The sequence below is a fragment of the Cheilinus undulatus genome, linkage group 12 (genome assembly GCF_018320785.1).
Source record: "Cheilinus undulatus linkage group 12, ASM1832078v1, whole genome shotgun sequence".
NCBI lineage: Eukaryota > Metazoa > Chordata > Actinopteri > Labriformes > Labridae > Cheilinus > Cheilinus undulatus.
This window is the reverse complement of record NC_054876.1, coordinates 11,134,879-11,161,850: the sequence shown is the minus strand read 5'-3', so window position 1 is coordinate 11,161,850 and position 26,972 is coordinate 11,134,879.

Here is a 26,972-nt window from a genome sequence, read left to right as displayed (position 1 = left end):
CTATGTTAGCTAAAGATCACATTATTAAAGCTAGCTTAGCGATAGATACCGGAGCTGTATTTAATTACCTAACTAACTACTGAGCTAATTTAACTACTTAGCTAAAGCTAAGCCAGAAAGCATATGTTTAAGCTACATAGATACATTATCTACATAGTTAAATTAGCTTTAGATATGGTTGCTAAAGATCACATTGCTAAAGCTAATTTTGACCATAGATAATGGAGCTACGTAGCTAAAAGAGCTAACGTAGCTTAAGCTAAGCTTACAAAGCAGCTACTTAAGTTACACATCTACACCATCTACTTGGCTAACTTAGCTTTAGTTATGTTAGCTAAAGATCACATTGCTAAAGCTAAGTTAGCAATAGATAGTGGAACAATGTTGCTAACAGAGCTAACATAGCTTAAGCTAAGCTCCCAAAGCAGCTACTTAAGTTATGCATCTATACTATCTTCCTGGGGTGGGAGAAAGTCAGTGTTTTGCGAGTCTCAAGTAAGTCTCAAGTCTTCAATCCCAAGTCTCGAGTCAAGTCTCAAGTAAAGACGTGCAAGTCGACAAGTCGAGTCAAGTCCGAAGTCATAGGCTTGAAATTTTCAAGTCCTTACAAATCATAAGCACTTTTTTCCAAATACAAAGCCATTTTAACAATTTAACAATCTTTTAAATTTGACAAATACAATAAATGCATTTTGAATTGCTTTATTGTTTTAAATAAAATAAGACCAGTGTGACAGAACTGAATCACACAGAAAAAGAGTGCTGACACAGCATTTAGGATATAATCAGTGCTAAGCGGTGCAACAACAAATGAACTTCTGAAGAGGTTGTACAGTCATTTTAACTCATCTAATGTGAGTGTGTGTGTGTGTGTGTGTGTATATGTATAGGTGTGTGAGTGGATATATAGGGTTTGTGTGTGTTGGTAAGTGAATATGTTTGACTAGTCAACATTAGGTTTAAGGTGTTATAACCAGTTCTTAACCTCAAGTTATGTGTTATGTGTTCAGTTATAAGACCTCAAGTTATGTGAACACAAAGACTGCCTGGCTAAAACCAGCCCTGCCTCACACCTGCAGCTCCCCCTCACAGATCGTTCTGTCCTGCCAGTTTGTTGCTTTCACTTTTCTGTTTCTGCCCTTTTGACAGTACTTATCATTGGTACATTTAAGATCAAATAAAACACCCACGTCTGGACAAGTTTTACTCAGTTTTACATTATTTCAAAATATGATCCGTGTGTGTTTGGCTCGTTAATGAGGATGCGCATCATAAAAGTCATCATCAAATATGAGTATGGGAGAGCATCGGCAGGGAGTGACTGAAGAAATGTGTTCAAACGAGAGCATTAGAAGCTTATCTTGGAACACAAGACAGCACCTCTATGAATTAACTTAAAGAAGAGACACACCACCAGCGGACTACCTCTGCGCTCTTTTACGCACGTTCCTCCATCCAGCGCGCATCCAACGGTAATAATATACAAGTTTTCATTTGAATTTGAAAGTTAAAATCTGTCTTCTTTGTGTGGACTTATATTTATGGTGGATTTTCAAAAGTAAGCCTTAAATGAGCCACAACTGGTCACTGAAGAGCCACATGCGGCACAAGAGCCGCGGGTTGAGTATCGCTGCGTTACTTTGAATGAGGGCACATTTTACTCAACACACTCACTGAAAATCTCAAGTATTTTCAAGTCATCGGACTAAAGTCTGAGTCAAGTCCCAAGTCACTGATGTCAAAGTCCAAGTCGAGTTGCAAGTCTTTGATGATATTGTCAAGTCGAGGTCAAGTCATCAAAATTATGACTCGAGTCTGACTCAAGTCCAAGTTGCGTGATTCGAGTCCACACCTCTGCTATCTACTTAGCTAGGTTAGCTTTAGTTATGCTTGCTTAAGATCATGTTGCTAAAATGAACTTTGCTACAGATAACAGAGCTAATGCTAAGCTCACAAAGCAGCTACTTCAGTTATGTACTTATAATGTCTGCATAGCTAAGTCAGCTTTGTCTACATTTGCTAAAGCTCACATTGTCAAAACTAAATTAGCTACATTGGCTGATGTAGTAAAATTAATTACGTAGGTAGTGTAGCTATGTTGGCTTTAGCTAAAGCTAACCAACTTCTTCTATAACAGGTCTACACATAATTTAATCCTGCATTAGACCTCTGACCTTTTTTCTCTGTTTTAAAAAAATGTTTCTTAATCTATTATGTTTAATATGTGGTTATTTCACGACTGTAACAACCAGACTTTTTTCATGAAATCTAAAATCAGTGTATTGGAAAATTGTGGCACTTCTTTCTGAGGTATCAGAAAGAAAATCTCAGATGAACAGCCTGTGAGAGTGGCTGTCAGAAATGTACGGTCTGCAGCCAGACCCCTCTCACTACCACTGCCAAGTGCCTTATGCAACCCAACTTAAAAAATACAGAAATATCCCTTTAATGTAGTGTTGAGTAATGTAGGCTCACCATGTTGCTATATTTTGCCAGCTAGAATCATAGCTTCACTATTGATCTCCATGATGATGCATCATGTTTTAGCAGTCTTAAAACTTACAACCACAAGTAATGAGGAGAGACTTCATATGCTGTCATCAGGATAACCAGTGCTGAGTGAAAGTTTATGCCTGATTCATCACAGCACAAAGGAGAGTGACAACAGCTACACAACATCAGTCCTGCTATCATTAGAATTTGCCAACCTAAAGCCTCTGTCCTGCTCTCATCCTTTACCCAAACATGGTTACTTTGATTTCTAAAAAATAGAGATGGTGGCGATCAAAAAGCTAAAGAGGTGCTGTCAGTTATTGAACCACTGGTTGGTATTACAATAGCTCATTCTACACTGACTTGATTCGGATTAAGTTATATCTTTTCACTGCAAGCACTCGAATACCCATCAAGCAAACTAATGAGATGATGGTTTTATTGACTAGTGAAAAAAAGAAATGTGGTAGATTACTAAGAGGGAAACAGATGGCTCTTTAAATAAAACACAAACTAGTCATTAACTATATATCTGTACGCCTTTCAACTGGTTACATGGTCTCGCTATTCTTTCTAGTGTTTTCCCTCCTGCAGCTCTCGGTGGAGTTAGGCTGACAAGTGGCAACGCCTGCAGAATAATTCAACAGGACTGTGGGGAGAGCCAGAGAAAAGACAAAGCCCTCCAATATGATCTCTGAGGACCCCGCAGCAATCCACTGCTCTCCTCCTGCCACCGCCATTACTGACACTATTGATTATGGCCCTGGGAGTGATGATAGCACTCGCCTCCCCCCTCCAGCGGAAGCCACAATCACGCCGCTGTGTTTCCCAAATGATAGACTTTCTGTGAAATAAAAGAGGAGGTGAGGGCAAGAGAGAGAAAGAGATAAGGGTGATTGAGAGAGATAGAAGAGGGAGGGGGCGTTAATATGGCGCGGTTATTTTTTTCATAGCAGCAGAGGAATGTAATGTTCCTGCTGGACGTATTAAAACATGAGGGCACGGTGTCAGAGTTGTGTCGGAGGCAGCGGGGCCTCGGTGGAAACATGAGAATGCTGTAATTGCCTCTTTGCCTGTTTGAATTGCTAACAAGGGAGCCTGACATTTTCAAATGGTCCTGATTGGGGAGAGCTCAGGACACCCAGGCAGCAGAGGCCCGTCTGTTAGCGATTGTTTTTAAATGACACAGGGGCGCATACAGAGAGAATATAAAATAATAACTGTAATATCATCTGGAATGTCTCATAAATGAGAGTGGGAAGTTTTAATCTGTTAGGACACAAACGAGTCTCACACAGCACACCAGGTGGCTCCTTGATTTAACGAGCACAGTGGAGCCCCAATTAGTCACAGACATAAATCAGATAGCACTTTTCATTATGGCGCTGAGCTGATTGGTCTAGTAGGACTGTCTCCTCCAGGGAAGACAACGGATCACAGTTGGCTGTAAGTGGAGGATTATAGACGGATTTAAAGCCAACTTTACTGCTAGAAACCACTTCTGCATCTGGGTTATTGTCTCTGACCTACAGCTATATGACTCAACAGGAAGTTATTGTTAATTTGTATTGTTAATTTGCCAAACAGTCCCTCACACACTGGGACGTTTGTGTTAAAATTGAAAGGTAAAAGGACAAAGGTACATTAAATCAAAGACTTAACTTTGTAAATCATTCATTAGACATTACCAGTGTTAGCAATGGACCTGTTAATTAAAAAATAACCAAAATTACCATTAACAGGAATAAAATAAACATTGCTTTTCAATGCATTACTCTTGCGTTCTCAACCTGTGTGTTGTCTCAAAATTCTGTCACCTTGTCCTAAGCTTTAAAATGCCTGTTGAACTCCTAAAACAAGAGCAGCTTAAATGAACTTGAAACTCAAAATCAAAGAAAGCACAAAAAACAAACAAACAAAAAAAAAAAAAACCAGCCCATTAACCATCAGCTAAGCAAGCTAAGCATGACTCAGTCTTTCTCAAGCAAGACAAGTAAAATTTCTGTAAGAAACATGGGAGAGTCAATGGGTGAGGTGAGCCAACACACAAATCAAAACAATAAAGGTATCTTTGTGTTAAATCAGTGATAGAAAGGGTTTCACAGCTGTTTGACTGATGCTGCCAAGAGTGTGTATATGAGTATGGCGGTTTTGTGTGTAATTGATTTCTGGGACCCTGCTGTAATGACGGTGTTCACGGCTCCTCTAACCTGCTCTGTTTATCATTATGAATCAAGCCAGCGTGTAATTGCTATTTGACACAAAAGTCTTGGCTCTGATTTTCTCTATTTCCTGTTACAAACAATTTATTATTCATATTTCAACACCTCTGGTTCTGATGAGGGATAACTGCATGGGATAGGGAAAATGCTGTGGCAAATGACAAATTCAGCCTTGAGCATATTTGTACCCTGTAAAATTATGTGACAGCAGAACTTTATATAGAATACATTAATATTGAGCTATAGTGTGTCACTGTTGTGCTTAGGGTTTCTCTGCAAATATAATAATATATTTTTAAAAGTGCTATACAAATAAAGTCAATATTTTATTATAATCATAATTATTATATTAATAATGATAATAATAATTATAATAGTTATCCATTGGTAGTATGGTCTATTAATATATACACTCTATACCAGGGTTTGTAAAATTCAAGCTCTTTCTGAGCACTTTTTAAAAGAGATTACAACTAAGACGTTGTGAAAGAGCGCTATAAAATTTTATTGAACCATTGAGAACAACTGTTGGACTTTGCTTTAGATAGCCATGTGACCAATAACCTGCATTTAATAGCAATAAAACAAAAACAGAAACAAGTCTGTCCTGAAACAGGACTAGGGACACATTTTTATTTCCAAAGCTGACCCAAGACTGAGAATGAAGAAACGGACCCAACAGTAAACCAGAGTAAGTATAACCCTGTTATTACAGCCTGTTAGACATATATCACACATGACTAGACCTCGGAAATGACTGCAGAAAGAAATGATTTTATTAGTCTTTAAGTTAGTTGTCATAAAAAACAGCAGCCCCAAGTTTCACATTAGGAATGTTAGCTCTAAGTTAGCCTGTTAGCAGCCACCGTAACTTAGCAGCTTTCAATGTCCAAATTCCATCTACCAATTACTAACTAGTGCTCCATTAACTAGACAACACCTTTATACTCTGCATTACAAATAAAAATTGAGTCTTACCATCAATTGTCCCATATTAGTCCTCATAGACTGATGATCTCAACTGTAACCTTAGCTAAAACAGTAAATCCAAGCATCGCGGTTTATTTGGAGTAGTCCCAAAGAAAGAAAAAATTACCCACAGCGGATAGTTCATCACAGTCCTTCTCTCATCAATGGTGCTTCCCAAGCTGCTGCTGCTGATTGGCCAGGACGCTCTCAGCATGAACACCCTACTCCAAGGAAATGAGATGGTGTTTTCGCTATTGGCCCTAACAATTCTTGACTTTCTGCATGACATGAGTCTGTGTTGAATACAGCTCCACTTTGTCCAAGATTTAGTCATAGGTATATCTATCCACTCATCAAAGTCTACTACAACTCCAGCCGCTGCAACAGTGTTGATGTCGCTCAGATATCTACAGTTCCCTTTGTTTCAGCATCTTTATTACCTGCAGCGATGAAAAACTCAAAATACCACTGGCTTTTCTGCATAGTTTTCAGTAGCTCTGAAGTCCACCAGACAAAAACTTTGTTTGGCGTCATCCACATTGATCACATGAATATTCGCTGCCTGAATTAGCCATGTGCTATGCTATGTAGATAAACAGCTCCAGCACTAAGCTGAAAATGGGTCGTATACTTTGAGTTTTTATTAAAGGATCCTTGCCACATATCTTCTAGATAACACAATATAAGGTACGTAATTAATTGCTATTTACTAATTGTTAATTGGCATATTTTTCAGGTGGACATTTTGGCCAAAAAGGAGGAGAAAACCAGGCACTCCAAACGACAAAATGTGCAAATGAGGAAGGACATACTAAAAAGCCTTTATTGTAATGGCCAAATCATTAAAAAGCCAACATGTTTCAACCAAACTGGTCTTCTTCAGGGCTAACTAACATTTGTGGTGTGGTCACAAACCTATGTAGACTACAGCTAAAGAAGGCAGTCACATGAATCAAGGAGAAGAGAAATCAGGTGAGAGTCTTCACACAGACAATTTGGCCGTTGATATTTCCTCTGATGGACATCCGCCTGTGAAACCAACCATATGGCAAACTGGGAAATCCCAGCAAATACCAAGAATGCATTCCTATTAGTTCAGATGAGCTGACTGTGTTTCAGTGACAAGTTTGTGATTTTGCCAAAGTTCCTCCAAGTTTCCAAATCAGAAATCTGTCTTCAGGGTCCTCAGGGGTGACATGTCTCAAAAATGTAAGGCACCACAATTCAAGAATGAGAATGATGAACTTGACTTTCCGTTCACAAAAGACTTGTTATGAGTCTCAATGGCATAAGTGAACTGTTTTATTCAAAGTTTATCTGTGGATAAGTGTGTGTGTTATGTATCATCTCACACAGCTGCAGAGTCAGTGAGGTCCATCAAAGGAGCAGATGAAAGGCTCAGCTCGGCTCAGCTCTCAGGTCCAAACACCGACATATGCTGCTGTGCATCTGTAAGTACTGCAGGCCGAGCAGATGGAGGATGGCCCGGACAGGTAGCATCAACAGTGATGAGTGTCTGCCTGTGTGAGGCTGAAGCGCAGGCAGTGCTTGATCCTGAGAACTTCAGGGTAACTTAAACCTCTCTCTTTTTATATATGTGCATTTTCATACACATCTGCCTCACTGAACTGCTGTGAGGGTCCAGATGTTCGGATCTGCATGAGTGCAGCCCTCTAATGAGGACTGCTGCTCTACCTCTAACTGTCATGATCGGAGTAAAGAGATGAGGCGCTGTTTGGTGTCACATTTCCAGTCCCCATTATCAAATTAAAAGAGAGAGAAATACACTTAAAGATAAGAAACAAATAACACTGATTTTCTTTTACAAAAAGCCAAAGAAGACCAAAGATTAGAGACAAGACTTACTCTGTTACGTTTGCCAGCAGCCTGAGTCAGTCAAGCAGATGAGGTGAACTGTGACCATAAACTGCATAAAACAATTACATTTTAAAGCCAGACAATGGTGATCACCATGGTGGAAATGCTCCAACTCACTCCTGATCTCTCTAGCAACAGACATATACAAATTATACAAAATTCAGCACAACTCTCAGCTTAAATGAAGAAATGAGCTGCAGAGTAGTGTTGGGCAGTTAACCAAGTTTAAGTGTCGGTAATGATTCTGGCTTGCCATAATCATGGAAATGACAAAATCAAGAAAAATATTCTCCATGGCATGTTACCATCAAAGAGGCTCTCGCTTTGATTTAAGTGAGGAGCAGAGGGAGCCATGGTACACTCTGGTTTTGTTTCAAAAGCTAGAAGCGTAGGGCATGCCGGTAGTCAAGTGATTAAGGCGCACACCGTGTACGCGGGTGGCAAGGGTTCAAGTCTGGCCTGTGGCACCATTTCCCGCATATCTCTCCTTGCTCTCTTCCCTGTTTCCGATTCTATCCACTGTCCTCCTCTATCTAATAAAGGCATGAAAAGGCCCAAAAATAAATCTTAAAAAAAGCTAGGGGCATAGATAATGATGGCTGCTAGTGGATGAAAAAATATTCATGACAACTTGCAGAAATGTCCTCAAGTTGCTTTGTAACCAAGTCCCACTTGTGACAACAGAAGATCTCTGTGTTAATGGGCATGGGCTCACAGTTTACACACCTACACCACCAGGTAACTTTGTGCTATCCAGTCTCCATCAAAGTTTCTCCCCTCTCCTGTCTTTTTCTCACTCAGTCCCTATCTGTGCAATCCTGGCCATTAAAGTAGTCTCTTGTGTCTACAGTCAACTTTGGAGTCTCTTGCATCAGAATCACTCATTTATATTTTTGTTTTTCTGACTTTGTTGTTTTCTCTGTCGTAGCCAAAGACCTGTACAGCCGACAAGAAGATGAGACTATGCTGAGGCAGAGGAACAAGCTGTACCTGTCAGTAGCGTTGTATAGCCTTGCTTCCTTGGTGGTGCCCCCTTGTGTGCTCTCCTTACCCTTATGGGTAATGCACACTGCCATTTCCATTGCCAAATTACTTTTACAACCCAACTTCTAAAATATCAAAATATCCCTTTAAGTTTATCAAGTAAGCAGTGGCTAGTTCTAGTTAAGAAGACACATTGACAGCAGTTTCTTGGGCAGTAAAATTTATGTTCAGTTGAAACAATCATGAATGGATAAGTCTTCATTCCTTTTATTAAAAAATATTTCAATGCAAGCTGTTTAAGAAAAGTGTTTTAAGTGGTCTCATTTACACTATATGGACAAAAGTATTTGGTCACACCATTTGCAAACATTTATGATACTAAGTGGGTCTTTCTGAAGAGCTCAGTGACTTCAAGCGTAGTACTGTGATGGATGCCACCTTTGCAATAGGATGGTTTGTGAAATTTCATCCCTGTTGGATATTCCATAGTCAACTGTAAGTGATATTAGAAAATGGAAGCGTTCAACAGAAGCTTCAGTGAATGGGTTTACATGGCCAAGCAGCTGCATGCAAGCCTCATATCATCAAGTCCAATGACAAGTGTTGGATGGAGTGGTGTAAAGCATACTGACACTGGACTGTGGAGCAGAGGAAATGTAATCTGTGGAGTGATGAGTCAGGCTTCTCTGTTTGGCAGTCAGATGGATGAGTTTGGTAAATGCCAGGAGAACGTTACCTGCCTGACTGCATTGTGCAAGCTGTAAAGTTTGGTGGAGGAGGGATGATGGTATGGGACTGTCTTTCAGGGCTTGATCTAAGCCCCTTATCTCCAATGAATGACCGTCTTAATGCTTCTGCATACCATGACATTTTGGACAATGCTATGCTTCCAACTCTGTGGCAACAGTTTGGGTCTTTTTCTACTCCTACATTACTGTGTCCCAGACCACAAAGCAAGTACTATAAAGACATGGTTTGTTGAATTCTGTGTGGAAGAACTTGGCTGGCCCACACAAAGCCCTTACCTCAACCTCATCAAGCACCTTTGGGATGAACTGGAATGGAGATGGCACATCAGGCCTTCTCATCCAACATCAGTACCTGACCTCATAAATGCTCTACAGAATGAATGGACACAAATTCCCACAGAAACACAAAATCTTGTAGACAGCCTTCTAAGAAGAGTGGAAGCTGTTATGACTGGAAAAGGGGGGCCAACTCCATAGTCAGGCTGCCAAATACTTTTGTCCATATAGTGTATTTCAAAGGTGAAACTAAATCTAGTCAGCTATGGTCAACTTAAGCTACTTGGTGTTATAAAAAAGGATACCAGCATTAACTGGACACGAACTGTCTTCCTAATTAAGACGCCTACTAGAGCAAGGACACCTCCTCTCTGCAATGTAAGTCAAAAGAAGTTGGCAAACATTCCAAAACCTGCATGATCTAAATTTTTAATGACCGAATGAGAGTCAGAGTCAGGTCGTAGAAAGTGATGTGATTCCTTAGATAACACACATTAACATGAAGGATGGCAGGTCAGTGCCATTAAATGTCCATCTGACAGCAGAGGATGGGCGGAAATGGAAGATATGAGAAGATTAAATGTGATGAAAAATGGGCTGTTATGAGTGATTCTGTTACCATGTAAAGTAGGAGATTGACAAAGATGGATTTCACATTGTTCCCTGCTGTCCTTTATGTCACCAGGGATTGGCTTTGTCCTTCACAGTAAACCCTTTTTTTGTCTATTTCCATGGAAAACAGCAAGAAATTCACTCCGTACACATCCTGTGGTTTGAAAAGATTTCTAAAAATATAATTTCAGCTTATCCAAATAACTTAACTACATTTTTGGAGCAAATATTACCATTCTGATAAGTCAAACATTGCTTGTTCAATATGTTGAAATGTTTAATGGGTCCATCAGATTGCAGTAGGAGAAGTCATTGGGTCTCTTACTGTTAAAGCTAACTTTTCTTCTTTTTTACTGAATAAAAGTGGTTATCAAAGAGTAAGGAGATTTACTGCGACCTACACTTGTGGCAAAATGCTGCTATGTATGATCGCCTTCATTCCCTGTTCAGATTTATTCGTCATGTGACCATGTGCACCAGAACTGTGACCAGACCTGTGAAATACAAATACCAATTCTACCCCTACTTAATGTTTATGATTTTATGACTCAGTGTCACTGACTTAATTTTTCCACCGGCTCTAAGTCTAGGATATAGGCATAAGTTATCTCCTAATGAAAGCTTTGGCATACACTGCATGGACAAAAGTATTTGGCTGTCTGACTATTAAACCAACAGGGACTGAAATGACATTGTACTCAAACACTGTACAGGTACTTTAATATGGAGTTGGCCTCCCTTCTGCAGCTATAACAGCCTCCACTCTTCTTGGAAGGTTTTCCACAAGATTTTGGAGTGTTTCTGTGGGAATTTGTGCCCGTTTATTCTGTAGTGTACTATTTGTGAGGTCAGGCACTGATTTTGGACAAAAAGACTTTGCACACAATCTCTGTTCCAGTTCATTTCAAAGGGGATTGATAGGGCTGAGGTCAGGACTCTGTGGGGGCCAGTCAAGTTCTTCCCCACTGAACTCATCAAACCATGTCTTTGTAGTCCTTCCTCTGTGCACAGTCATGTTGGCATAGGAAAGGGTCTTCCCCAACATACTGCCACAAAGATGGGAGCATAGTGTTAAGATTGGCCTTCACTGAAGATAAGGGACCTAGCCCAAACACTGAAATGCAGCCCAGATACCATTATCCCACCTCCACCAAACTTTACAGTTGGCACAATGCGGTCAGGCAGGTAATGTTCTCCTGGCATCCACCAAACCCAGACTCATCCATCTGACTGCCAAACAGAGAAGCCTGACACATCACTCCACAGATTACATTTTCTCTGCTCCACAGTCCATTGTCAGTGTGCTTTACACCACTCCGTCCAACACTTGGCATGCAGTTGCCTAGCCATATAAACCCATTCACTGAAACTCCTGCAGCACATTTTTTTGTGCTTAGATTAATGCCAATGAAAGTTCAGAACTCTTCTGCAATGGAATCAGCAGAGCGTGGCAACTTTTAAGCACCATGCGACTTACGTAGCAGTCACTGACCCTGCTATGTGGCTGAGTTGCTGTTATTCCTTAATGCTTCCACTTTCTAATAATATCACTTACAGTTGACTGTGGAATATAAAACATTGACTGCAAAAGAACTGGACAAGCATGTGTGATGTCAGCAGTTTGATGACCATAGGTGGACACAAAGAGTTTTTGAAGCCAATCCATAGAGGATTTCATATTAAAATCACTCTCAACAGACCTTTGGATCAACCTAACGGCAGACAAGAGCCCGCCCACTGAGCTTGACTTCCTGTCATCTAAGCTAGCTAGCATTCTGGTCGACAGATAGGTAGCATCTGCCTGTTAAGCTATCTGTCAATCAAATGAGACGTGCCAATCAGTGCACAGTGAGGTTTTCCCTAAATATAACTGAAATGATTGTGGTACAAAGAATTCAACTCCTGTACAGTGAGAGGACATGAAGACACTAGCTAATAAGCCAATAAAGGCACAGCCAGTTTGTTGCCATCAAGATAGGACTGTGCTTTCTTTGTGTGTCTCATTTCAAAGCAGAGTGCTTACAGGAGTGCAAGACCCCCTATTTAAAGCCTTTGTCCTCAACTGATGGGCTGGGACCTAAAAGTGGGTCACAAAGCCATTTTCAGTGGGAGAAAATGTGACGAAAGTCTATAGTGTGCTTTTATTTTGAAGGATGTGTCTCAATCCCCTTGTTCTGTCACATCTTTTGTTTCATTTCAAGTCCAAACTGCCTAATTTTTCATTAAAACATTTGTTTCTGACTGAAAAGAGTAAGGAATGTTGGTCACCCTCTGTCCTTAAGGCAACAGTGGTGGGCTTGGTTGCTAGACCATTTGGAAACCATTGGTTTAAACTACGTTAACGCTATGTCGGATGGAAAATAGGATAAAAAGGGCTGCATGCCAAGTTGCTTTGCACTGGGTGTGCTATAATGCCCTGTGAAAATTTAAGTATTATACACATCCAGACAGCCATTCTAGCTCCTACTTTGGACAAATCAGAAATGTTCAGGGCTGCAAGGAACAATCCTTAAATCCCTGTTTTTTGGAAAACACAATCCTTACAGTGGAGATGTTTTGGAATTTATCAAAGGGACCTGATTTAGTTTTTCAGATGCAGTGTGAAACTACAAAAGTATGAAGGTCCTGTACAGTTCTTGCAGTGGAAACACAGCTTTAGACTGGAAGCCACCCAGTGAGTTTTCCAAGCATGTTAACAAACACAGTAACATCTTAACTAATGTAATCTCATTAAACCAGATTCATCGGCTGCTGGCTTCCACCCAGCTCAGGCTGAACCGTATCCAATGAAGGAGGCTAGATTACAGCAGCTGAAGACACTCAGGGTAAAAAAAAAAAACTTTGAGACGAGCAGACAAGGCTGAGATAATCACATCTGTGGCTACTTCTATTTACATAGCTATCCATCTTTGATAGCAGGAGCGTAGCTTTGTTTTGACCAGAAGGAGTGGAAAAGCTTCTCTATCAAACACAACAGTTGCTCTCTAAACACAACCAATTAGGATGACGGATGACTCGCGCCTTGGCGAACATCCCACGAGAGACACGAACATACAACTCGAATAACAACACAAACAAAGAAAAACAAAGAACAACATCAGAGAGCAAAGTGGAATATCTTTCATCCTGGGAATTTTGCAGCTTTGATTCCCTCCCCGTGGTCGATTGTTCTTTATCACGCCTGACACTCGCTTCTATTTGAGGAGATTTGTAGTGCGGGTTTTGATGCATAATGGATGGGGGCTGACTCAGAGCAGTGCCTTATGGGAAGATGGAGGAGAGCAGGGGAGGGCGTGCCGCTGTAGCTGATTGCTTCTTATTGAGCACAGGCGCCCTTGGGATCGTGTTTATGAAGCTCTCAGCATGCAGGAGCACTGTACTGTGTCATGCAGCACGCCATGACCTACATGAGCTACATGAAGTATATCAGCACTTGTTATTATCACAAAGACATTCATCGGCCATACTCGCGGCTCAGTGGCACTCCTTCTAGAGCGTTTCACTTCCTGGGACATAAAAGTCTGTTCTGAACACATTTATCAGACACAGAATCTCACTTTATTTCTCCTCTATGTAGGTTTTTTGTTTCAAAAGCATTTTTTCTTTTTTGATTACAGGAAACAAAAAAAAAGCATAACTTTTTATGTTTTACTGCCCCAAATCCCAACAAGTAGGGGCGAACTGTAAAATATAAATAATCAGACTGCAATAATTGTAAAATCTTGTAAACCCATATTTTATTCACAAGAGAGCAGAAACAACATATCAGATGTTGAAGCTGAGACCTTTTATAATTCATGAAAAAATACTAGCTGAGATAAAAAGTTGAAATTAAGAGATAAAATCATAATAATGAAATAAAAAGTCACTATTATGAGATTAAAAAGTGGAAATTATGAGAAAAAAAGTCAAAATTATTAGATAAGAAGTCATCTCATAATTATGAGATAAAGTTGAAATTATGAGGTAAAAAAAGAATTATGAGATAAAAAGTCAAAATTATGAGATAAAAAGTCATAATTATGAGCTAAAGAGTCAAAATGACTAGATAAAAAGTCTTGATTATGAGAGAAGTCATAATTATGAGATTAAAGTCATAATTTTATTTTTTATATCTCATTATTTTGACTTTCCTCAAAATTTTGACCTTTAATCTCGTTTTTATGACTTATTTGTTTTTGGGCTGTTAACATTATCGTGTTAACGCTCGTGATTATTCTTGAAACCTTAACGCGTTTAAAAAATAAGGCAATTTAATCATAATATTAAGTTTGACCACAGCTTGCTCCCGTAGTCCTCCAGTGGGATGTTTACTTGCCTGGGGGTGAAGAGGAGAGAGACACAGCCAGCAGTGATGAGAGAGGAGACAGACAGTCAAGCTGGCGAATGTTAGTAAAGATAAACTGTCTTTACACTGAAGCATGAGTCTTAAGTTCCACCTTTGTACGAAGCACCTCTTTGCTAATGTTAGCAAAGAGTATGCTATATGTTGTGATGTGTTCAAATGTCACATAAAAATGAGATAATTTAATTTCTGATGATAAACTTCAATAAAAACAGTGTGAATAATTTGAGGGATATACAAAAGATGTGACAGACTAAATCACAGCTTTTTATCTGCAGCTCTACTCATCTAAGACCACTTATAGTTTAAATATTTGCCCTTAGCTTGTCTTTCCACCAAACTATAGAAAGCATTGATAGTGGTATCAGTAAGGACTCAGATCAGCATTTTAATGTGCTGTAAAAGAGAAATAAAAGAGTAACAATAAAACACTTGACAACAATACCTTTTAAAATCTAAAAACATAAAAAATATACTTAAACTAAAAATTAAAAAAATATGATTAATCATGATTAATCACAGGGTAATGATGTGATTAATTTTTTTAATCGAGTAACAGCACTAATTTATTTCTTTTTAGAATTGCCTAACTTTCATGTTTCTTTTTTAAGTGGCAGAAACAGACTTCCATACCATGCTGATGTCACCTCCAAATATGTTTTGCAAACATTGTTCTTTTTTTCTGGAAAATAAGACCTTTCCATGTTTCTTCTGAGATGATAACTCACACAGAAGTTTCAACCTTTTGTATTGTTGCGTTGCGTGCTTTGGAAACCTAAGCTTGCCAATAAAAATCATCTTGCTGGTCTTGCAAAAACTACTGGAAAAATCTCCTGAAGTCAGCAGGTAGAGTTATTGGCCATTTAAAACAGGCAGGTCCTGAGGAGCGCCAGTGCTATTCTGAATTGTCTAAATCAGGGGTGTCAAACTTATATTGAGTCCGGGGCCAGATTTGCTCCAATGAGAAGACCTGAAGGTCAGACTATTTATGCCAGGACTGTGAAAGTCAATCGTAGATTCTGAATTTAGGCCTTACCTAAGAGCCTAACAAGGTCAACATTTAAACATAAACTGTCAACCTCATTTAATCATTAGTAGAATATGAAAAAATATAAATAACACTGATAATAAATCATTCTGAGATGAAAAAAAGGTTAAGTTTAAAGGTTCAAAGTCTGAGATAAAGTCAAACTTATTAGTTCCAAAGGTCAAATCATGAAATTTATAGGTAAAAATTTTTTTAAAAGGCAAATAAATGAGATAGAAAGTCAAAATCACAAGATTAAAAGGTAAAAATATGACTTAGAATTTTAAATTGTGAATCTTGAGGGTCTAAACATGAAAAAAGTCAAAATCACAAGTTTAAGTCAGAATTGTGAGATGCAAAATTGAAAATATAAAAAGACAAAATTAATCTCTTTAACATGGATATTTTAAATCATCAAGGTTAAGTATACATGTTTACTGCAGGAAATCTGCAGACCTCATACTGGTGGGCTAGTGATAATAGAAAGATCGTATGATCTTGTGGGCCGGATACAACTGTACCACGGGCCAGATTTTGCCCTGGGCCTTGAGTTTACACCTGTGGTCTAAATCATCTGCTGCAGAGTGAGTCTGAGCTTTTGCCCTCAGGCTGTCATTTCAGAGCTCCTGTGAAGAAGACAAAAAGACTCCAGGTCTTATTTATCCCAAGTGTAATACATTTGCTTAATGGAAATTAGCCTCTTGCACTATTCTTGCTTATTTGCATATGTTCACATTGCACTTTGCATTACTTGGTAGTCATTTTCCCATTTCAGTAGAAGCTCTGGACTGATTTTTTTTACTGCTGATTTTGTGTTCTGTTGTTTATATTGGGTTATCTTTTATGGCTTTTTAATCAGGTCTGATCTCACTGTTTTTGGGTGCTGACTCTATATACTGTAACAGCTTTCTCTTTATTTTTTACAATTTATCATTTAAGGGCTCAAATGTTGGTCAGTGTTGAAATAAATATTTAATACTTTGAATGTCATTGTGAACATGATCTTTTTTAGTTTTCACCTAAGTATGAAATCTGACCATGCTTCCTGACTGAACGTATACAAAATTTGTTTCAAACTCCCAGAGTGACTTCTCTTATCCTGCAGCTGTTTTCTCTCTCATTTCCTCATCTCCCTCCTGTCTGTTTCTATTTTCCTCCTCGGTTGCATCTTTCTCAGAGCTGTCCCAGCTCACATAAACATGTTCAAACCCTGATTCTGCCAAAATAAAAGAGGAGTTATGTTCAGTGATGGTAAGAATTGATTTCCAATTTGCTCCACAATGACTGCATCATTTCTAGAAACTCAGGCAATTTGGTGCACGTGAGTGAGGCCGCTGGGTGCAGTAGATCAGGGTGACAGCTGTCTTCACCTGATGTCCCGCACACGGAGATCAGTGACAGATGACACAGAGGTAACTCCTCTGTTTTAAAGGATTTTACGTTTTAAGTTTTTTTTCTGTGGACTCAAAAAACTGGCTTTGTGTTTCTGCTAAATATTCTGAGATGAGCAGAGTGGTTCTTCTAACACAGTGCATGCTGTAGAAACACAAGCATTAAATTTTCACAGCATGTGGAACGGGGGGTGGGGGGTGGGTGAATAATAGAGCTAATCTTGCAAAATGGATGGACAGGCCAGATTCCCTGTCAGTCATCAGGCTGATCTATCTTGCAAAGCTCAGCGTGACAGTGATCTACATTTGCAGGTAGATTATAATAGAGAACATTGCATAGCCATGCGCTCAGTTGCATGAATCAGATTTATTTCTGGGGCACATGCATTGTCAACACAGATTCTATACCCCGTTTTATAAATAAGATCCCTGCTCACTCATGTCAACTGCTCTCATCCCACTGTTTTTTTTTATTTTTTATTATTTGGTGGACAGGTTTTCATGGTAAAGCATTTTTCTCTTTTTAAACTCATCCTAACCTCTGCAGAACAGACATAATTTCTTACCTACTCGACAAATATTCAGTTACCATTTGTGCAGTGATTTTAAGGGCATTTATCCAAGGTTTGCAATTAACGTGCAGAACGTGCGCGTTTTCATTAATGTGAAAACGTGTTGTTTTTCAGAGGCTGTGATTGGTAATTTTTCAGATTCATTTTGAGTAGCCTCCTGAGACCTGTGCTTTCATTTGGATGCACTTTTAGTTTCTTTCATGTATTTGGGATAAGTAGGACCTGATCATTTAAAAGCTCAGTCTTGCTTTTAACCAGGAATTAATTTTGGCTGTAAATGATGTCCAGTATCAACACAAATGCCCTAAAATTTCAAAGAAGCTACCTACAATAAAACTTATTTTTCAAGTTTCACATAAAAAGTACCCCATATTTCTTCAAATACTCCTCGAATGTTTCAGCGAAACATTTGAAAAAAAAAAAAAAAATCCCCCAAGATCTCAAAGCAAATGATTTTATGATTTTATGAGCATAGTGGAAAATTCCCCCCATTCATCCCTACAAATTCCCTGAAATTTCTATAAAATTCTAGAATTCTCAAAGGACACCTCACCTCCCAATTCTCAAAATGAATAAACAAATTTCTGAAGTTTAACTCCCAATTTTAAAATCAGGTTATGTTGCTGGAAATAATATTCCTGTAGTGACTTACCACTCCACGACAATGAGCCTTCAGTTGTCAGCTCTCCACCACACTCTTTCTGTTTCTTTAAATATTAAACTGTTTTAAGAAGAGGACCCTTCAAACATAAAGAAGTCTGCAGATTTTTCTCTGTTTCTTCCATCTCTCCATCTCTCTGTTTCTTCCATCTCTGCCTCCGTGGTGGCAGTGGGCTAAGCAAATCAGCACAGACATCCCTCCCTCCAGCAATGTTTTTCAGCTCCCTCCAGCAAGTTCAGGGTCTGCCCCAGGCTCTCCTCCCAGATGGACATGCCTGGAAAACATCCCCAGGGGGGCAACTAAGAAGGCATCCTGATCAGATGCCTGAGCCACCTCGACTTGCTCCCTTTGATGTGAAGGAGCGGTGGCTCTACTGTGAGCTTTAGACCAGATCCGTGTTTTGCTGCATACAGCTGGCTTTCATATCAGGTGCATATGCGCTGCCTCTGGCTGCATCTCAAGGGCCTGTCTAGTTCATTATTTTTACCTCAACACATCTCCCTACAGGTGACTTGATTCATTGTTCAGTTGAACTGAGATGGGAAAATTTAGAATAAAAGCATTCTGTACAAAGGAGTGGAAACAGAAAGCTTCACAAATGGAGGAAGTTTAGAGAAAAACTTCATTGGACTGATAAATTTTCAGCTTGCGGCCTCGAAAGATTGCAGACATAATTCTATCTCTGTGGATGTACATATCCTCTAAAACAGGGGTTCTCACCTGGTGGGTCAGGACCTAAAGTGGGTCGAGGAGCTGTTTTTAGTGGGTCACTGATGTGTGTCTGGAAAAAAAGGGTGGACTATGAAGTAATTACTACTTTTATACTTCTCTGTTTTATAATGATAATGGGTACATTTAAATGTTTTCTTAATATTTCAACTCATTAATCTCCTTTTCTTGCAGTAACTTCGCTGCTTTTCCCATGATAATGAGGTAATTACCTGTAATCATGGAAAAATGGGGGTTAAACATGTTAGTTTTCTCCTGTCTCTTTTGTCGTTCATAAAATTTGTTCAATCCAAGATCCAAACAGCCACATTGTTTTTCAGAGAAACATGTTTTTCATTTATATTTTTTTCTTTGGGGCATGACTGGCGAGTAAAGATACTGGTGGGCCCTGGGGCTTCATCAAATGAAAAGCACTGTTCTCAAACAAGGTAAAAATGGCTCTCTATTATCATATCATTATTATTGTCATCATTATCTCATCTATTTTGGCCAAGAACCATGAGCGACTCATGGAACAAATGGGCGAGCCCTCTATCCTGTAGAATCTCAATGAGTGAAAGATGCACATCAGGTGTGTGAGACACAAAGTTCATTCATGCAGTCTGAAAGCCCTGACTTGTTAACATACAAAACCAAACTAATAATCCAGCCATGCCATGGCCAAGACGCACATGCTAAACACATAGTATGTAAAAGGCTTGAGGTGGAGCCCAGCCACCCTCCTGAGGAGACTTGCTTTAACCACTTGTATCCATGATTTCATTTTTTAGGCAGCTATCCAAAGTTTATGACCTTTAGAGAGGGTTGAAACTAGAGCTGAACAGTTTGTAAAATAATCTTATTGTGATTTTTTTCCCCCAGTGTTGTGATTGTGATTTAATATGCAATTAATTTTAGGTTCCTCGTGTTTTTTTTCAATCAATACAAGCAATAAATCATTCTAAATTATAATGTACACAATAATTAATTAGCTATTATATACTAGGGAAACATGACTTAGAACGAATATCTAATTTGGCTCATATTGCAAATTCTGATATCAGTTGCTACCTTGAAGGGTATCATTTTTATGTCAATCTCATTTTAAACAAGAAAAACATACATTTGTAAAGCAGGAAATATTATTCTAAAAAAATGTGAATGTTTGCGTAAAAGCTCTGCTGCTAAAAAGTATTAAACTGGTATTTTGACACATTTCAGGTTAAAGAAATATTGCAACTTTTGCGATTTGTAAATTGCAGTAGGCCATATTGCGATTTAATCTAATTTGCGTTTAATTTCCCAGCCCTAGTTGAAACAATGATCCACAAGTAAATTGAACCCATGATTCCAGGTTGCAAGACAAGCGACTGAGCCACTAGAGAAGGTCTGATCTTGTCTACTTCTTTGCAGACTTCTCGTTCTCCTTGGGCAGCAGGCCAGCCTGAATGCTGGGCAGCAAACCACCATGAGAGATGGTCACTCCTCCCAGCAGCATGTTGAGCTCTTTGTTGTTGTGGACAGCCAGCTGCAGGTGACCGGGTTGATACTGGTCTACTGGTTTTCAAAGGCAGCGTTTCCAGCTAGCTCCAAGATTTCAGCAGCTGCCAGGAAGACAGGGGCTTCATCTACCACATGCATAGTTTCCTTACGTAGAAGCCTGTGAACTGACTGGGTCTCTTTCTTGGCCTTTTTGCCTGACTTTCCTCAGTACTGCTGATGCTGGAGAAGTCTGCAAGTTGATCTCACTGTCCATTCTACCCTCACTTGTAAAGAAGACTCAGAAATTCAAAAACTTCTACCCTTGGGGCAAAGACTTACTCACTGTTCTCCGGCAAAGAACCATAGCAGATTTGGAGGTGCTGACCCTCCCAGCCTCTTTGCATTCTGCTGCAAACCGCCCCACTGCCTGCTGGAGGTCCACGGCTTTGACTCCAAGAGAACCTCATCGTCTGCAAAGAGTTAAAATTCTGAAGTCTCATAACTGGAAACCCTCCTCCCCTCTGGCTGCACCTAAATCCCAAACAGAATCAGTGACAAGTGTGAGGGCCAGCTCAACAGAAATGTTTGCCTTTGCACAGGGAACGTGGACACAGCTCTGACTTTAGTTGTACAGAGACCAGATGGCTCATATTTTGTATCACTAATGATAAAATCCATCTTTGTCTGCAGCTACCCAAAGGTTACACTCCAAATATTTCCTCAGAACAACAAATCCTTCACAAAAACAGCAAACAGACAGAGAGAGTATCACAGAGGGTGAGGTGACTGTGCTCCCATTAAAGAGCCATCATCATTCAACACACCGCCCGGGTTAGGAGTTAAACTGGGTCTCTATAAGGCGACAGTGGCTCCTATTAGGCGTGGTGAGAGGACGGAGCTTTATCATGGTGCTGCTGCAGAGGGATAAGTGGGAGGCCATTTGTCAGCTGTAATGCATGGCTCACAGCAGTTTTAATCAAAGAGCACTTTGTCCTTTTGACAAATGCTCCACTGGAGAGGGTTCAGCACTAAAACGCTCAGTGGTTTTGTCAGATGGCATGGTTAAATTAAGCTTCAGTTACAGTACGAGAGTGAAGGTTTTATAGATTCTGTTACACTTCATTTTATGAGGACATGAGACAGGATGTCACCCATAAATAAAGCTGCAGCACGATGAAGAAATTATACTTCTAACAGGCTTACAGTCATAGAATATTTCCAGGGAAAAAAAAGCCTATTTCCAAAAAAGTTTAGACACTGACAAACGGAGTCTTACGAAGTCGTAAAACAATACAATGATTTACACATCCTCCTCATCCTGAAGCACAAAGATATTTAACGGTCAAGCTGATAAATCTGTTTCTTTAGAAATATACATACATTCTGAGTTTGATACCAGCAAAATGTTCCAAAAAAGTTGGTATCGGGTGATGTGTAACACTATCTTATATCCCCTTTTCAATGCAAGACAGGTCTCGACTGCATCTTAATCATGCTGGTTGTTGGGCTGAATCCTCCCTTCTGATCAAAGTCAGCAAAGGCCTGACTATCAGATAGCTCTAAAAAATTATCCTGCAAAATTACCCTGTGGTGTGTTAAGAAGTATATTTTTTCCCTCTTTGAAACTTAACAGCGCCTGCTCCAACTGGAGGTCATAAATATTAAACATGTTCAGTTTTTATGACCATAAATCCTGTTGTGTGTGGTGAGCACCAAGAACTGAACTGTTTGTGGAATGGAGCAATAGCCTAGGGAGCAAGGGAGCAAGATGGCTTAAGGAGGAAGTAAAACAATGAGACTAGGTTGAAACTTAGTGTATGGCTGTCAGTCATTATCTGTGATGCCTGTAGAAATGCCAGACTGAATTGTGTGTTCTGGCAGAGAGATTAATTTTTGGGGTGTGTAATTGTTCTGTTCCTAATGTCTGTGGGTTGAGAACTGAAGGACCCTTTAAGTTTAAAACATAAAGCCCTGTCGACAGGAAACAGCTAACCTGACACACCAGGTTGAATGTATTTCATCCTCATCTGGGACAGCTCCCATAGAAAGCATTTGGGAAGGGCAGGACTTTTCAGAAAATCTTCAGAAGGTGATTAGAGTAATGTTCTGTCACTGTAGGCAGCAGGCTTCACAGTACTCACATAGGCAAAATGCCTTGTCATATTTTTCATCTGCACTGGATGCTGTTTGATGATTAACGGCAATTAGCAAACATTATTTTTTAGCCTTTAGCGTCTGTAGCAAACACGGGGTGAAAAAATGTTTGTCAGTGATTGGTTAAAGTAAAAGAATACGTCATATCTGTGACAATGTTTTGGTTAGTTTGGACATTAATCTCTCCTAGTTAAGATCAACCTTACGTCTCTGTGGTGCGACTGAGCAATGACACAACTTAAGTTAGAACTTGACTAGTTTCAACACAGGGTTAAGTGCAGACGTTACACCATAACTTAAGGCAGAACATACACATAGCTGGTGCAACAGGCTATATGTCATCGATGTACGAACATCAAATCCAAACTGTATCATGACAAACTTTCTAATTTCTGCAAAAACACTCTTGTTGGCATCATTTTGTAGTGAAACTTCAGCTATAGACTCTGAGGATCCAGGGCTTTTTCAGCATTGTGAGTTGTCTGTAATGATGATTTTCCCGTTCTCCAGATGAAGTCTCATCAGCTGCTTTTAGCTCAGAGAAAAGAGAGAGATGATTTTTCTGTGTGGGCCAAAAGGGAAAGAGATTCAATAAAATTAATCCCCAAACAGCTGAAGCAGTTTATAGGAATATTCATAACCTCTTATTTGACTGTAAATGATTTTACAAGTGGGTAAAATGGAAATTACAGAGCTGATATTGATGATTAGGACATTTTGGGGTAAATTAAGCATTTATTCTTGTGTTTAAGTGGCTTGGGCTCCAAATCAATCAATCAGAATTATTTGTATTGTTCCAATTCAAAATCCACAGTAGCTACAAACCTGCACTTTCCTTTGCTGGTTCATCTGATCACAACATCGAATTTACATTTGCAGTCCTTAAGAACTCACACAGTATTCTGCAATATTTCCTTAAAATGGTTTGCTCATTTTGCAGCCTGTTCATCTATGCTGTGCTTTTCTGCAGCAGCTTGATGACTCAACACTGCCCTAATAATTAAAGGTGGTGTTGCAATGTTTGTCTGTAAGCTACCAGAGAACGTCACATCTAAGTTTGGGCTTTTTGTAAATGGATGGTCAAACTTTCAAGCTCCATTTTCTGATCCTCAGATTCTCTGGGGGCTCCATTAAATCCACAGCTGTCTATATATTGCAACAAGGGACAACCAAAAAAATCATCTTATTCTGAATAGTGTTCAATCCAAAGCATGTGTTTAATAAATGCACACGTCTGATTTAAAAAAAAAACGGCTTCACCAAGTGTCTGCATGCTCTGTGGTGGTCCATCCACTCTGTGATTAAACTGAGGAAGATTAGAGAGAAAATCAATAGCTGAATTCATCCTCAGATCACAGGAATGAATCAGGGTTGTTAAACTCATTGTACTTAAAGCAGCAGACGAGCTTTTCAGACACATAAAATGACTCATCGCTGAAACTGTCAGTGGTTTGTCTCCAGCAGCCGTTAAACGCTGCAGACCATCGTTAGGCTCTGTCTCATTTCATATCAAATGGAGGAGTCGATGGATCTGATTTATCGCTGCACATGTCAGTCTCATTTTTCATAGTAAAGGCTATAATGACCTTTATTTCCAAGAAGTCATTATAATCAACATTGTGTTTTCAGTTAAATAGATTTGGTCTTACTAAATAAGAATGGTCTCATAGTATCCTAAATCTTATCTCAAGTAATCACATTATCACTCACTTGAAACAGAAATTACATTTGAGATGAACTCTCTTTTTTCAGGATGATGATGATGAGCCTGAGTGAAACCTGTCTTCAGCCACAGGGTGGTGATGTTTGCTTGTGAATCTTCTGTCACTACATCATGATCAGTCTACTCAGGTGGATCTTTACCTTTAAACCGAATTTCCTCCAGTACAGTAGAAATCAGGCCTTCTCTTTCTCAAAGACACAGGCTTAAAGAATTTAACGCTGATTAGACAGTGTTTAGATTGTTTTAGGGTGAGGCCTTAACAAGTGCCAGATTTTTATCACACTTGACTAAGGTAACTAAGATCTAAGATCCAGACACGGTTCATGTCAATGCTTGGATAAAGGAAAGAAAAACTGTAAGGCACAAGAATTTAAAGGGAGGATTTATTCTTTTCTACTTTGTATTTAATTGTGTACGTCTCCTTAGTTAATTTTGTAAATTTTATATTGAAATGTTTTAATTAAAAGGTTCAAATAGTGAGAAAAATTTGTCCATCCCCATGTGCCCCCCACCACGGCATACGCTGATTACTTTCTCCCCGGTGGGGTGGACACATGGTGAGGCAAAGCATTGGCTTCGCTATGGGTGGACTGTCATGGTGAAAGCATTGCCTGCTGGTGCAAACAGATGTACTGACAGTCTCACCCATGGTCTCACTGGACGATGGAAGTCATGGCAGAGGGTGAATATTCCTCTATTCCTCCCAGCATTGTGAGTATTCTCGCTACAATTCGCTGTCTTTGTCTCTGTTACCCTCTGACTCGTCTCCTCGACTGGGCGTGCATCTTTCAAAGACTATGAACTCCAAAACTTTGAATGGAAACACACCCAGAATGCTGCTGGGATTGAAGTTGCTCATGTCCGCCATCTCCCGGTGTAAAGTAAAATCTAATCAGTTCTTCCTAATGCCATTTCTGACATTTCCTGAAAATTTCATCAAAATCGTCCACAACTTTTTGAGTTATGTTGCTAACAAACTTACTAACAAACTCACTAACCCACCCGATCACATAACCTCCTTGGCGGAAGTAATAATAATTCTAAAATCACAGCATTAGTTACTTTGTCCCTCCTCTGGCAGTGGCTATAACTAGCACAGTTTTAGCACCTCCTAGTGGTTGTTTTGTTAAAGCAGGAGGTGAGTTTGTAAACAGGAAGCCGTTACACTTGGAGGCTGCCATTTTCTCCACATGCAGACCGAGGAGCAGCTGTATGTCTCATTTGCTGCCATCTTTTATTTTAGGCAGGTGGAAGCATCATCTGTAAGTTTTTAATGTTACATTATTTCATAATCTAATTGTATCTGATAACAGTTGTGAGGAAATCCTTGTTTAAATTGTTCAAACTTCCATTACTGCAAAAATGTGACATACATGTGAAATATACATTGATGATAGAAGACAGAATGCTATGAGAATAATTTTTCATTTAAAGTGAGTGCACTGAACTGAACTCTGAACAGAATGAATTCATGGAGGTAAGAGACATTTATGTTAGTTTAAATTAAATTGGTATGAAGTTGTAAGCTAAAGCTACTGTGTCATTCACTATTGTTTTCTTATTTCATGTTTTCTGCAGTTTCACTCTTGCATCAAAACTTATATCTTAAAGGTTAAAACTAAGATGAATCCTGACTCTACTGCATTTACTGAACAGCGTTTGTCTTGCTGTTAATTTGTGAGAACAGTACACGTATTTATTCTTCAAAATCAACAAATCTGTAATCAGACACTTTAACAGTTTCCTCCCTAATTCAATAAACTGTGATGGGTCGTTGAAAACAATAAATGTGGTCATTTTCAAAACCAGTTACCAGTAATCTTTAAATGAATATATTTGTATTAAAAAATATTCTAAAAACATATTACTTTTCAGAATAAATTCCATCTAATAACCATTTTAGAACTTTATTTTTACTCAAAGGAATATGGAATACATTTTTCATTCACTTGTTTAATTTAATCTTTAACTAATCTTGTAGCTTGAAACCCACTTAGGGGGTTGAAAAGTGTATTTATTTATGTTTGTTTATTCTGTCTTCCTCCCAACCTCCTCCTCCGTCTGACATAAACAGAGCAACCTCTTTGCCCTCTGTACACTTAATTCTCTTCATCCTAACTAAACTCTTCGTTTTCTTCTTCTCTTTTATTTGCAGTAATCTGGGAGTATACGGCGTGAAGGTCCCATCCTTTTCTGGGCTTCTGTGGTCTTTGAAACGCCGTCCTTTAGCAGACGTCCAGCCATGGCTGAAGTGATCTGTAAAAATGAAACGTTATCTTTTCACCCTGTCAGACTCATGCTTCATTTGAAGACACAGCTGTGCTTTTGTCGCTGGTTGCTGTAAACTGTAAAAACAGTCATTCTTCTGTCTGACACTCCAGCCATAAAGTATGTTTGCCATCTAGACCCTCGGTGACAAATCAGACTTGTGGGAAACCTTCTGGGTTCAGTGATCATTCAGTGCCCTTAATAATCCCCATTTGTCCCCCGTCTCTCTTCTCTGCTGTTTCTTTCACATCGTGTGCCAAACCAAACTCTAAAGGCCTCCCTGAGCATGAAAGCCCTGCACCCTGCAGTCCTCAGCCCCAAAGCTCTCTGGGATACGCCTTAATTGGCTCTTTTCTTGTGTGGCGACAGGTCCCCCTCTGCTCTGAAGTCTTAAGCGAAGCATTAGCACATACTCATGCAAAGAGGGTTTCCTAAAGAAGTGTCACTGATCTTTCCCA